Raw genomic sequence first — 16044 nt, forward strand, 5'->3', positions numbered from 1 at the left:
CATCTTTGATCCTCTGTATGTAATCAACCCCTTTTCCTTGATGCCTTCAAGATTTTCTCCTTCTCATTACTTTTCAGATACTTGAATATTATGAGTCTAGGGACATTTTGTTTGTTGGTTTGTTTCATTCTTTTTCATATTCTCTGAGCTTCTTGGATCTTTGTTTTGATGCCTTTTATTAATTTTCATAATTCTCAAACATTATTTCTTCAATTATTTATTCTTTCTCTCTTCTCTTTCTGAGATTCAAATTAAATTAGATTCTTTTATATTGTCTCATAGTTCTGTTTTTTTTCACTCTTTACTTAGTTTTGTTTCAGCTTGAGCATTTTGTATTGATCTATCTTCAGTTTCCTGATTGCTTCCTCAATTGTGTCAACTTGGGAGTCAATTCAAAGCCATTCATTTCTTTTACTGTGTTTTCACTTACAGCATATCCATTTTCTTCTTGCTCTTATCATCTCTTGGCTGAAATTAACCATTTCTCCGTGCCTCTTGTTCATTTCTCCACTATAGTTTTTAACATATTAATCATAATTGTTTTGAATCCCCGGCCTGATAATGCTGACATCTGGTTTATTTCGGGATCTGATTCTTTTGAATGCTTTGTTTCTTGACAGTGTGTGGATTTATTCTTGCTTCTCTATGGACCTCATCATTATTGATTGGATGTCAGACATCTTTTGTATGACAGCAGAAAATGTAGTAAATATTATTCATTCCTGGAAATGAGCACACATTGTCTTTCTAGTGTGGGTTTTGAGTCATTGAAAACCTGAGCTGGGTCTGGCATTTATTGTTGCTGCAGTGACTCTCGGTGAACCACGGCTTTAGCTTCCTCTGGTATTACTTCCTGGTTAGATTGAGGCTAATTTTCTATAGGATTTTTCTCCACACTCAGTTTATGTCTTCTCTTTGCACCTACAACTCAGAGAGTGTGTCTCTCCATGCCCTTCCCTCTCCTTCACAGTTACCTGCAGTTAGTTTTTGCTTAATTCTTGCTTGCCTTTTGTTGGGAGTGCTGCTCTGCTGTTGTTGTTCAGCATCAGTCTTAGGCAGGTGCTGTGTCCCTTTGTCTCATGGATGGGACTTTCTCGGTGATTTTGCCCTTCCTCTCCCAGCAGAAGGTAGTTCTTGGTGGTCTATGGCCTTGTCCTGGCTGCAGTGGATTACCTGTGTCCTGTTGGTGATGAAGTTAATGAAGTTGATGAAGAGAGGAAGTACTCTTCTCAGTGTAGCCTAAGGCCTTTCTCCATAAGGGAGGTAGGGAGAGGAGTCGCCATGACCTCATGCTGTCTGCACAGTAGTCACTGTTTTCCTCCCTGAGGCCTGAACCACAAGGAAAGCTTTCTCCAGCCTCTAACTTTGACCCTATCTTCTTTGTGTGTGCCTACAGAGGTTTGTGGAGAAGAGCCTGAGACTTCTCCTGTGTACGTAGCTCATGAAATTCTATCCTATCATACCATCCCAAATGCTGTCTTAGCAATTGGCCAAACATTTTAGCTGAGTTCCTCTGACTGGCTTTATTGGCATCTGGAATAAATAGCCTATACATGCTTTCTTATGGCTAGAATAGACTTAAAATTATCTAGTTCCACCTTGTCATTTGACAGGTGAGTGCTTTGAATCGCACAATGGTAAACAGACTTAACTCTAAGATATAGGTCTAGCTATAGTTACCTAAGTTCAGTGCTCTTTCATTTTTTTCTATGTTATAGATGTTTCTAAGAAAATGTGTCTATGCCTATTTTTTCTTTATATTTGTAATCCTAGTGCCTAGAAATATGCCATGTATGTATTAGGTGCTCAATTAACATTTATATAATGAATGTTTAATTATACCAAATATGTTTACTCAACCCCCCAAAACAAAAATTAAGTCTAACCCCCCAAAACAAACATTTATGGAACTCAGTGAATAAACTAAATTAATTAAAAGTGGAAAATATACAACAGATATCGTTATCTGATTTATGTGGAGAACAAGGCAATTGCCTACATCATGTGATTAATTTAAGTACTATTGCCCTCATCCTTAAATCATCTGTTAATATCTCTATTCCACGAGTGGACATTCATTTCTTTGTTTTAATATATCCCTTTAGACTTATTAAAATAAAAATACCCCCTGGAGGAGAATGAATCATAAAAATCTAGATGACACGCATTGGGTTTATTGGATCCAGTAGAAGAAAAGCAAGGGCAACATGAGAGTATTGTTAGTTTGGGGGATTTGGGATTGAGGAAATGAAACATGAATGAACTTTTATTGAATACCTAGTGTGTAATTGCAACTTTATATGCATTTTTTTAATGTTAAAAAAATAGCAAAGAGTTTTCTATTTCTGTCTTTTTCCAAAAGAAAAAATTGGTCCTCAGAAATGTTTGGCAGTTTGCTCTGGTTACTACATGGGGTTAATGAGTGAACTAGCATTCACAGCCTCTTCAAGTATCTTATACATTTTCACTGTTCTGAAGCACCTTCCCAAGGTAAGGAAGATAAAAATGTAAAAGAGAAAGTATAGAGATGGGATTTAGAATATTGTTCTCTGTCACTGTGCTAGACAGAGATTAAAAAAGAAAAAAATAGGGGCCGGTCCCGTGGCATAGTGGTTAAGTCTAGCACTCCGCTTTGGCAGCCCGTGTTCACAGGTTCGGATACCGGGTGTGGACCTACACCACTCGTCAACCATGTTGTGGCAGCAGCCCACATAAAAAACAGAGGAAGATTGGCACAGATGTTAGCTCAGGGAAAATCTTCCTTAGCAAAAAAAACAAAAGAAAAAAATAACTAGAGCTAAACAAAGATATAAAGATATACCTTTAGATTCTGACAGGTTGAGGAGATTTCTTATTCTCTTTGGACTAATTTGAAGTGGAACAGTGAAAAGCAAGTGATTATCCCTTTAACTTTAACGCTGTTCCAGTGTCCTTTCAAAGGGAAACACCGAAAAATGTATTTCAATAAATAGACAATCGCTTTCATGTTTATGTGTTCATTCCTTGTGGCCATAAAATATGTAGACTGGCCACTTATAGGTTTTTAAGACCCTGATCTAGCACAATTTTAAAGGAATTCAAATTCTTCTTTCCATCTGTTTAAAAAATACATATTCATAGAAAAAGAAAAAGAAACTACTTACAAAATAGATTTTTAAAAATATGTCTGACAAAAATAGATCTCTCTCTCTTTGATCTTCTGAATAAAGCAGCTTCGCTGCATTCTTCGTTTTGGTATAAAGGGATGAAGTGGTGCTTTGTTAATCATTTTCATGCACTATGACTATTAACATTGTTTAATTATCCTGTTAATCAATGTAAATGTCACCTGTTACAATATTCATCCACTTCATCTATGTCATCCATTAGTCCAATTAATTAAAAACTCTAAATTATTTATTGATTCATAAAATAAGTGGATACAGCTCATATACCTCTATAAAATTTGCTGAATTACAATTTTGCATCTGAGCTGTATTTATCTTTCTTTCACTTTCCCACCTTCAAGTCAGAAAATTCCAGATTTTTTGATGTTCTTATCCTCTATTTTGCCTTGTCAGTCACCATTTTAAAAAGTGTAACAGGCTTTTATTTTTGAAGTTAGGTAAAATAGGAAGCAACCATGAACAAAACAAAGTCCTGCCTTCATGGAACTTACTTTTTAGTGGAGGAAGACAGACTAGCACAACGAACGTGGCAAGCGAGTAGATTACCCAGTGTGTTAGAAGGTCATAATAGATACGGGAAAATGCAGAGGAAGGTGGGGAGAGATACAATGGAAGCAATTTGAATAAGATGGTCAGGAAAGACCTCATTCAAAAATAGAAATGGGACACAGACTACTGTTACCTTCAGTTCTTTGGAGAATACTCTCTTCTCAGTTTCCAAATATTCTTTCACTCTCTCCTCCTATCCTTACTGAACAGAATCCCTTGCATATATTTAGGGTTTTAGAAAGAATATATAGAAGCTTGACTCATGGCTGCTTATGTTTTAATCCTGGCCACAATCCATAAGGCAAGGAATTATAATACCTAGTAACAAGCTTAAACTAAAGAGGAAGGAGAAAATATGGGGAGAAAACATAAAGTAATATCTCAATAAATAATTGTAATTCAAAAGTTTTTTTACTCTCAAGGACTTAACTCAATGTGAAGGTAAGACATATACATATAAAATGACAATTATCATTTAATTGTTGAAAGTTCATAGATTTTAATATGTTGTTTTATATGGTAAATGATAGACCAACAATAAATTGTGAATTATTTTGACTTTACATACTTTTTATTTTAAGCCAGGAGGAAGAATAGTGTGATTTACCATCTTTTGGAGCCCTTCAAGATTCGATTCTAAAATTGTTGTCTCTGCAAGCAACTGTCCTGCCCTAGAAATTAGACAGGCCACTTAATTTGAACTGCAACTTTTTCAAAGTTAAAATAGATAAAATCTAATTTCCCATATTTTACCTGGTATTAAAAATAAGGTAACATGGGGCCGGCCCAGTGGCGCAAGCGGTTAAGTGCGCGCGCTCCGCTGCGGCGGCCCGGGGTTCGCTGGTTCGGATCCCGGGCGCGCACCGCCGCACTGCTTGGTAAGCCATGCTGTGGCGGCGTCCCATATAAAGTGGAGGAAGATGGGCACTGATGTTAGCCCAGGGCCGTCTTCCTCAGCAAAAAAAAAAAAGAGGAGGATTGGCGGATGTTAGCTCAGGGCTGATCTCCTCACAAAAAAAAAAAATAATAAAAAAATAAGGTAACATACAAAGTCATATTTTATTGCTTAGAATACACTCTATGTCTCTGAATACCTTTTAAATTTTACTCAAATTTATAAAACTAGTGTATTTTTATTACTTATAAAATAATATAGTGACTACAGTCTCATATAATTTTATCTAGCATCCTTGAATTCAGATAAATGGATGTCTTAACTATGACAGTTGATTATCTATGTTGTCCTTAAATTCATCCAGGGAACATTTTTGTTTTTGAGAAATTAAGAGAAAAGGATTTGTATAGTAGCTCCGTTTTCATACTAATAACTTTTTCAATTATCTGCAAACCTTGGAATAGTATTAACCCTATTATATCATTTTAGCAGTTACTTTGCTTAAAAAAACACATAATAATTAGAATTATATATTTCCAGAATTTGAACAAAACAGAAATTTTTATTGTTTAAATTTTATTTAAGTAGTTCATCGTCTCTAAAATAGGACAACTTCATTAAAAAATATGTAGTCGTACATCACTACTATTCTAAATTTTTTTCCAAAGTATACTACAGTTGTGTAAACAAGCTAGTCATCAATTGCATCTATTATGTTGGGGGTAGAGGCAGTATTAAGCACTGGAAGTGAGTACTGGAAATAAGTATTAAGTACTGGACATGAGTGCAATGTTGAGTACTGCAATTCCACATTAGACTCCTTGTTTTCCTATGCCTTGCTGAGCATGTCAAGAATACAAGGCCCCAACAGCTCTTTACCTGTGCCATTTCTCAGGGTTGTGTTTGTAGCGAGTAACCTTGAGGGATGAGGTATTATGGGACAAAGAGTAGAACTGCATACTGCTTCATATAAAAGCAGTACATTCCCTGAGGTCGGTGTTGCTCAGCTGTGAAGAAACCCACTGCGTCTGCAGCACAAATGCTGCACCTGTGGGCAGTTGGCCCACTTCATGTTGTCCCCATGAGACTTGGGGGCAAAGAGAACTGACACACATACGCTGATGGTCATGTTGTTTGCTGTGCTACGAGTAATAAAATCCTTTGTCTTCTACTCAGCAGTCTGCTGTCTTCTGCAGGCATATGTAACAGCTACAGGTCCACTCGTTAAGTTTTCCATAGAATACAGTCAAATTCCAGATCCCACAATGAGCTGTATATAAACTGTAGGAGACAACTGAACCACTAGGAAAAAATCAGATAGAAAATATGGTCCCTTTCCAGGATTCATTTATATAACACATCTATATTCACAAATAAACATGAAGAAAGGAGAGACAGGGAGACAATGGTCCCAAGCCCTGTATAACGTGAGAAATGTATTTCTTTAACTCATAATTCCACGTGTAGTTTATTTGCCAGATAAAGTTTTATCATATTTTTAGCTTTTAGGTCTATAAAGACAATACTTCATAGTCTTAGAAATCTGTTTTCTTTTATAGCATTACCTTTGAGTGGTAACGTTTAATGCAGTAATTTCAAAGCTTCTCAGAAATCATCCTGTAGGAAGCAGGCTTCGGCACTCTGAGCCTATGATAACTTACACGGTCAATCTAATAAATTTTCACTTAAAAAAGTGACAGTGTCCTACTCACTAGCCAGAAAATAATCTGAAGTCAAGTTCTTCACTTCAAAATAATTACCGGGAAATGTTTCCCAAATAAATTGAAATAGTCACTCTGGTCTGCTGTTTGAGATATCTGAGATAAAAAAGCTTATTAGCTAAGAAAGAAAAATTAAACTTATTTTTACAAAAGGAACCTGGAGCACTTTATTTTTCTTAATCCTTACTCCTTTAACTATTTTCTTTTGAAGATGCGCTGAGCTAATTTAATTAGGAGAAAGCCCATAAAGGCAGCTTGCTTTAAATTCCAGCTTTTCTCTCTCAGCGAAATTGATTTTTGGTATTTATAACCAGAGGTCGTAATATTAGCCACCATGGACTGGCTTTAACTTTTTTATAGTTATTATGGTATTTTCTCTTTCTGTAATCATGATAAATATAGCAAAACCCACTTTTAATACTTTACTAGCGACAGAGGGATCTGTTACAAAATAGGAGAGAATAAATTGGAGGGAATAAAAATAAATTAACAAGAATGTTGCCTGACAACTTTAATAGCATGGTAATAATAACATAGATTGAAACTACAACTTATACTTTTCATAAACAAAAACATAAACTCTCAAATTGTAAAACCCCAACCAGGGCAAACAGGCATCTTCTAGCAAGCATATTTATGTGTTTAAAGCCTGATATTGCAGCTAGAGGACAATTGAGTAACAAAAATCAACTTAGAAGAAAGTGCTCTTGCTCAATAAAGATAAACTCCTGGACAGTGTGCAGCCTGGGAATTGTAATACTGCCCACATAAATTTCAAAAGGCCTATGAAATCTTACTCCACCTGTCATTTAGTACTTAGCCTGTTTTACTGGAATTTTCTTGGCTAAATGATGTATAATAGGGACAGAAATAAATTCTGGTATAAAACTAAGTCATTAACAGTAAGCAGCATAAGGAGAAATGATAAGTTGGTGAGTTGAGAACCAGAAGCATTTAAAAAATAACCCAGATAGCCTGGAATTCCAGTCAGAGTGGAAGGTTTACATGTTGGCATTCTAATATCATAGATAAAAATGCCCCAGAACCAAACCACTTTTGCTATTTCAATCAGAGCATGGAAAAAGCGTGTGTGGAATTTGCATGTTTAGATAGATAGCTGGGGCAAAGTGGGGCTGGAGAGAGAAATGGCAGGGCTTTTAGTAGGTACAGAGAGACGGGAGTTGTGGCAATAATGACAGAACATTTTTTTGGAATGCCATGTTACTATTTTTAACCAGCTAATATTTTCTTAACCTCAGGACTATCTTCTCACGTCTTTCATGGATTTCTGATAACATTTAAAAGCAGAGGGAACTTTGTAGAGTGCTTTTATAATTTGAGACAAATTATATTTGCAATAATTTGAGAATATCTCAAGATATGCCTAAAGCAATACAGTTACAGATGATATGGCGTGCATAGTAAAAAGATGAATTCTAAGTTTTTAAAACTACATTTGCACACCAAATAATGTCTGCAATTATCACATGAGTTAGGACATAAGGATGATATTTTGTAGTGGTATTTGTAGCCTTTACCACGGTTGAAATAAAAAATATTTTTGGAAATATGAGTTTGCCATTAGACTTTCTGACTCCATAATGACACTATTTCTGTTACACAGGGAGTTCAATAAATATTTGTTAAATGAACATTGACTAGTGATCTGCATAGAGTAAAGCAGCATATAGGAGGCCACCATGAGAGAAGAGTGTGGAACAGATAATGAAGAAAATCTGGCTCCTGGCCCCACCTGTCCTAGACAGCCATCGGTGCTGTTGTGTGGAAGGCTAAGTTCTCCATGGAGCTTTTTGCTTTCTGTGATAGTTGGCAATCATATTTACATATTTTATATTCTTTGTCAAATAGTATAGCTTCCATTACTTCATTTTGTACGTTAGTTCCTTCAACTAATGTACAACTGATTTTTTTTTTTGCTGAGGAAGAGTCATCCTGAGCTAACACCTGTTGCCAATCTTCCTTTTTTCGTATGTGAGCTGCCATCACAGAATGGCCACTGACCGGTGAGTGATGTAGGTTGGTGCCCAGCAACCGAACCCAGGCTGCTGAAGCAGAGCACACCGAACTTAAACCATTATGCCACTTACACTGGAGCCGGCCCCAACTGATTTTTTTTTTTTTTTTATGAGGAAGATCAGCCCTGAGCTAACATCCATGCCAATCCTCCTCCTTTTTTTTCCCTCTTTTCCCCTGAAAGCCCCAGTAGATAGTTGTATGTCATAGTTGCACATCCCTCTAGTTGTTGTATGTGGGATGCCACCTCAGCATGGCCAGACAAATGGTGCGTTCGTGGGCGCCCGGCATCCGAACCCGGGCTGCCAGTAGCGGAGCACGAGCACTTCACTGCTAAGCCAGGGGATGGCCTCCCAACTGATTTTTTATTAGAATTTCTGTTAGGATTTTAGGAGTAGATTTTAGTGAAGTTTGTTAAAGTTTCATATAGACGATACGGTGCGAATTGTTAACTTAAGAATATCAGTTCCGAAGCCACATTTCCTGGGTTCAAATGTCTCTCTGCTATTTCCTAAATATGTAAATATGCATATTAAATTAGCAGCTACAACATAGGGTTACATAGGAGGATTATATGGGTTAATAAATATAAAGCACTTGGCAGTTTCTAAAAAGCATCAAAGAAAAAAGTTACCTATAATTGCCATTATTCAATACTTTTTTAGGCGCTATATTGGCTAAAGTCCAGGACAAAAAATTTCAGTATCTTACATTTGTTGAACTATTCAACATATTCTCTACTGCTGCTTTACATCCATTTAATGTCCGCATATTCAATATATAGCCAAAAAAAGGGAACTAAATAATCATGACCGTAGCTCTACATCTGCGGTGTGGAAATGTCTCACGTACTTGATAACTTGATTGAAATTGGAACCACTCAATATCCTGGAGAAAAAGACCCCTGGTATTACCAAAGAGAGGTAGCTAACCATGGGATCTTCTAAGCTCCATGACCATGTCTTGCCGCAATATCCATTGTAGCACATCAACCATTCTCTACCCTATATGACCAGAAATCGTATGGCCTCCAATATCCCAGGTGAATAAACAAAATATGAGTCTTGACTCATGATAGTCTTCTAAGCAGTGTAAATCTCACTAATTAAAAAAAAAAGACAAGTTTTTCAGGGGTCTCTGAGAGCAATCAGATTAAGAGCTCTGCCACTCTTTGTCTTTAATTCGTGGAATTGTACTGTGTTTCCTCCTGCAGCTTACCCAACCAGCTAACTCCCAAATGAATTCCAAAGCATCATCCCTCCATGTATTTAGCCTTTTTGAAGGTTCTTTTTGGCTGGTCAGAAAATAGTGACTCCCAAACTGCTCTCATGAAATTGACCTTCAATACTTATAGTAGGCTGAATAATTTCCCCTCAAAGATGTCCATATCCTGATCTCCAGAACCTGTGAATGTTACCTTATATCACAAAAGAAACTTTGCAGATAGGAGTAAATTAAGGATTTTCAGGTGAGCAAATTATCTAGATGGGTTTAATGTAATCACAAGGGTCCTTATAAAAGATATGCAGAAGGTTAGAGAGAGAAAACAGTTGATATGGTAATGGAAGCAGAGATTAAAGAGTTATGGCCAAAAGCCGAGAAATGCTGGCAGCCTCTAGAATCTGTAAGAAGCAAGGAATCATCCTTGATGAAACCTTGATTCTGCCCAATGAGGCCCATATCAGACAACTGATCTACAAAACTGTAAAATAATAAATTTGTATTTATTCTTAGTTAACTAAGTTTACGATAATTTGATACATCAGCAATTTGAAACTGATACAATATTTTTCTTCTTATATATTTATTTGAGGAGGGCAAATGGAAAAAGTTTAAGGGGAAGAAGTATGATGTACCTAAAATTTTTGTGAGGCTAAACTTGCCATATTTCAAAGCTTATGAACTTTAGGAAGTGCTTCCAAATGTAAATTCCAGTTCTCAAGAAATTTCTTCCTGGGCTGTAAGTGATGTTTATAATTATTTTTCACGTCTGTAGCCCTGGAGTTCCACATTCTGTAGTCCTGTATGGAGATATGCTGGAACAAGATCTTCTCACCTTCAAATGCCTCTACAGAGGCACTTATCAAAGTTGTTAATGTAAAATCTGCTTATCCTGGGTGACTCACAGAATCTTTCAAAGGAACACAGTATGAACTATAGTAGCTCAATATCCCCCAGGCATTTATACAAGAGAGATTTCTAGAGGGGCTAAAAGTGGTGTTGCTATGCTGAAGTTATAAATAGCTTGAAAGCTAGCATGCACTCAGCTTATGTAGGGATCTTTTACAATTCTTCAGAGTTAACTTCACAGCAGAAATAGAAGCATTTATCAAACTTGAAAAGTGAGTGTAAACTGTTTGAAGTATAATGTGAAATTTAAGAATGAAGGATGTATGTATACAGGTATAATTTTTAAGAAAAATAAGTAATTGTAACATTCGGTAATAGAATTTATTGAATATTGACAAGTAAATTGATTCCCTCAGTACACAGACTATGGGACCTCTCTCTACATCAGAGAATGGCTCAAATATTTTTTTGTTTCTTTATGACTTTTAAGGAGGGAGAATCTCTCCAGCATAGAGCTTCTTAATCAGTAGTCTAGTTACAGATCTGAAACTTAATAGAGAATCAATTTTTTACCTTGTGAAGGATCCAGTACTGCAAGATATGTCAGTTTTCAGTTGAAACATAAAATATATAACAGCTAGGGCCATTTTAAGAGAATTAACGACATTTATCATAAAATAAAAGTACTAAACATAGCTGTATATATTTATTCCAGTCATCCATATTTATCTGCCTTTACAATGTTTTTGTAAAAAAATGTTTTTCTTCTTCACTTCTCCTTAAGTGCAGTTTTCTGGTAAGCAATACCATAAATCAGATGAAGGTTAGATTCTAAATGAATAAATAAACCATCGCTAGGATGGGTTAGAAGTGGGAAAGTATAGGAGAAAGAGGTCTAATCCCTCAGAAGACCAAGGTTCCAGGCCTTGATCCACTACCACAGCGTCATGTCATCTTGGGTTAGTTGACTTGGTTGCATATATGCTGCTGTACCCTACTCTCAAATTTACTTAATAATACCTACCTTAGGTTGAAAGACAAATCAATTAACATATATAGAAACATATTTTAATTAACTTATTTTTTGTGAGGAAGATTGTCCCTGAGCTAACATCCATGCCCATCCTCCTCTATTTTGTATGTGAGACGCCATCACAATATGGCTTGATAAGTGGTATGTAGGTCCACACCCGGGATCTGAACCTATGAACCCTGGGCCGCCGAAGCAGAGTGCACAAACTTAACCACTACACCACCGGGCCGGCCCCAGAAACATATTTTTGAATTTTAAGTATTATGCAAATTTTCACAATTTAAAAATCCATTTGAGGGACCAGCCCAGTGGCATAGTGGTTGAGTTTCCATGCTCCACTTCAGCGGCCCAGTGGTCGTGGGTTTGGATCCCAGGCATGGACCCACACCACTCATCAAGCCATGCTGTGGCAGCAACACATGCAAAATATGTCCTCCGCATACAAAATGGAGAAAGATTGGCACAGATGTTAGCTTAGGGCCAATCTTCCTCACCGATAAAAAAAAAACAACCATTTGAAATTACCATCAGAAAAGTGTTCATCCTAGGTAGTATTGAGAAAGGATGATTAACTTGAGCACTTCACTTCTCATCCAGTATTTTTTCTAGAAAACTTCTTTCTTGTCAGTAGTAGCACAAGTGTGGCAGGTCATTTTAATCTTCATATCAGCCTCCAAATCTGTATCAAATAACACAAATCTAAATAAAAATTGTCTACCTGAAGAATGTAATAGTTTTCTATAGCTCTGTAACAAGTTGTTTCAAATTTACCAGCTTAAAAACAAAACACACATTTATTTTCTTACAGTTTCCCTAGGTCAGGGTTCCAGGCACCATTTAGCTGATTCTTCTCTGGTGTTATAAGCCTGCAATCTAGGTCTCAGCTCAGGCTGCAGTTCTTGTTTGAAGCTCACAGTCCTCTTCCAAGCTTATGTGGATGTTGGCAGAATTCATTTCCTTGCCATCGCAGGACTGAGGCCTTCATCTCCTGAGATCATGTCTTTCCTTATGTAGCTGACATATGGTTGTTTGCATTCTTCAGGGTGACCAGGAGGATGTCTCTGATGCTTCACCCTCTTTTAAGGACCTCACCTGATTCGAGTAGGCCCACTGAGGATAATTCCTCTTTTTTTTTTAGTGGGGAAGATTGGCCCTGAGCTAACATCCACTGCCAATCTTCCTCTTTTTGCTTGAGGAAGATTGTCGCTGAGCTAACATCTGTGCCAATCTTCCTCTTTTTTGTATGTGGGACACCACCATAGCATGGCTCAATGAGTGATGTGTAGGTCTGAGCCTGGGATTCAAACCTGCAAACCTTGGGCGGCTGAAGCAGAGTATGCAACCTTAACCATTACACCCCTGGGCCAGCCCAAAGGATAATTTCTCTTTTGATTGACTCAAGGTCAACTGATTAGGGACCTTAATTTCATCTGCAAAATCCCTTCACCCTTGCCATGTAATCTAAACACCGGATTAACATCCACCATATTCACAGATCCTGCCTACACTCGAGGGGATTGAATTATATGTGCTACACACACCAGGAGTCAGGAATCTTGGGAGCCATCTTAGAATTCTGGTTACCACAGTACGCAAATGGAATAAAACTTCAAGCAAAGTCATCTAACTCTTTTCTACAACCATCTTCCAATCCTGTCCTGTTTCCAGCCATGATTACCATTCTGAAGCTCCCTTCCCCCACAATATAGAAGTTCTAGAATTACAACTGCTACTACATGAGTTTAACTTTCCTTCATGTCAGCATTTCTTAACCCTCTCTTTTCATTATCCCCCCAGTGAAGACTTTTTAAGCATTTATTTTTTTTCTAATCACCCCACATGAAATTTTATTTTATTTTTTTTGTTTTGTTTTGTTTTAATTTTTTGTTTATTGTGGTAACATTGGTTTATAACATTGTACAAATTTCAGGTGTACATCACTATACTTCTATTTCTGCATGGATTACATCATGTTCTCATGTTCACCACCCAAATACTAATTACAATCCATCACCACGCTACAGATGATACTTGTATATCTGTTTATGTACTGTATGCATTTATGTGTTTTATAAGTAAAAAAGAGTAAGACTTTTTTTTGATCCTCAAGAACTAGTTTTTGCCCCCTTAAGCACAATATCGCCCTTATAGAGAATGCATGTTCTAAGTAAAGGTACTTGTTTCTACTTGCTGCTCCGCTCCCAAAACAGCACCAATAACAAATTAATACTGCATAAATCTAAGAGATGGAGCACTGCATTCACGCTTACAAAGAAAACCCTGAAGTTAGTTAGAAGCTGGCTACAGAATTTGTGTGAGCTGTCCTGTCCTACCATTTCTTCTTTGTTACCCAAATTTGAATTATTTCACTTGTGGCTAATATTTATACACAGGAATGGACAGAAGCAAGAACTAAAACAGAACAGTCAATGTTTTCTGAGTGTTGACAATCTAACTGATAGTTACTGAATGTAGCAACATCAGTGGACAATACTTAGTCATGCATTTCAATTATTCACAGTCTCCCTTTCTCCCAGGGTATGGATAATCTTTTGTCTCTTTATGTGAAACACTGATGAAAAATAATAACTGAAATAGCTTATTAAACCAATTAAGACAATTATAATAATCATTTTTAATCATTGTTGTCATTTTCTTTTCTAGACTCTTGGGCATAGGTAGTTGACTGCTATAAAAAGACACATGACTGTGAACACCATTTGAGGATGCTTCACCGTGTTCATGGAATGAACTGGATGGAGAAACTTGGGCTGAATGACAGAAGAAGACTCTTGTCAAGTTCAAGTGTGGAGACACTACTCCTCTAGTGTTACACTGAGAGACCCAATACAAGCTGTGTCTCAGGTATACGTATCTGGGTACAGAGTGTACTGGATGTCCCTAATGTGGGGAAATATGGACGAACATCCATAATGCCAACAAGCACAAGATCAGTCTGTAAAAAAATAATATCACTTGTTTTCAGAGTTTATGAGTACACTGTATGATAAATTATTAGCGCAAGGAAAAAGTGTGGGGAATGTGAACATGTAATAGACGGCTGCAGTAGCCCAGAGTAAAATTTCCATGTCTTGTTGACTACGAATGTCACATTTTCATGTCACAGTGATCCAAACATAATATACAGCATCTTTTCCCTTGTATTCTTTCTTTCAAGAAATATTCACTGATCGCCCACTGTGTGGCAGGGCCTCTTCTGGGGTTTTGGTACAAATGGTGAATAACCTTGAAGCGTTTAGAATCTAGTACAACACTCTGAGAAATTTAATATGCATCACCTGAAAAGCTTGTTAAAACGCAGATTCCTGGACCCCACTCCCAGTCTATCATAGTAAGTTTGAGAATAAGGCCCAAGATCCTACATTTCTAAGAGGCAGCCAGAGCTGATGCAGCTGATCTACAAACCACACTTTTACTAGAACAGATTAATACCATAACATAAGGCATTTTGTGTAGCAGATTTATTTTGCTTCATTCATTCATTCTATGCCTGCTTTTTCATTCTACTCAGACTCCTCGCCCATCCTATCGTTTCTACTGCCTCTCCTTCCTTCCCAATGCCTCTGGGGTGTTTGTTTTCACACTTCTGAGTTCTGAGATGGCTTTTCAGAAAAAAACAAAAAGTAGATCACTCTTTAATAGGAATTTCCTTTCACCAACAGCTTTTTAAATACTTTGTTCTGCTTACTACATTTATAACGAAAAAGGAAAGGAAGAATGTTTATGAGAAAATATTTGAGAATAAACAATGCAAGTTTTAGAGTTATAAGGAGAACAAAATTTAGTCAGAAGAAAAATCTTTTATCTTCTAAATATGTGAATTGCAGCAACTTTATCTAGGCAGTAAACAGAAGTTAGTGTTGTAAATAGGCAAAACTTGTACCCCAAATAATATGAAATATTGGTATACATAATTCTTTTTATATCATATGCTGTTTAGGCATGTGTACAAAGTGGTATATTTGTAATGATAAAGGTCAGCCAGTACTTTTTTTCCTTCTCTAATCAATGTGTTACTTCTCTAGGATCTATGAATAACATCAGTGCAATAGGTGTTCTAATAAAATGCACAATTTAATATTCCTCTCTTACTCATACATTAAAGAGACACATAGTCCTACATAATATAGCCAAGCAATTGAGATTCCTTCTCCTAGTGCTAGTCTGTGACAGAACAAGCACTGGAACCATTTGTCAGTACATATGTCATCTCTGTGTTTGTGTCTAAGAAGGAGGGGAAGGATGATGAAGGAATGTAATGAGGAGGGGAGGAGGCATGGGGGATGACTGCAGTGCACATGGCAGCATGAGCTCAGTCTGCACTGATGTAATATACAGAGGCCAGGGTGCGAGAAGGAAAGAAAAAGAGGAGGGAAATGAAAAGTCAAGTCATGATCTTCATCCACAAAAGTAGTAAATCTCCATTCAGTAAACCCGGATTAATTATATGATCAATTCTCTTCTTTAATTTTTTAATTTTTTTTATTTTTTTAATTTTTTTTAAAGATTTTATTTATTTATTTTTCCCCCCCAAAGCCCCAGTAGATAGTTGTA

This window comes from Diceros bicornis, chromosome 15 (assembly GCF_020826845.1).
Source record: "Diceros bicornis minor isolate mBicDic1 chromosome 15, mDicBic1.mat.cur, whole genome shotgun sequence".
NCBI classification, from domain to species: Eukaryota; Metazoa; Chordata; class Mammalia; order Perissodactyla; family Rhinocerotidae; genus Diceros; species Diceros bicornis.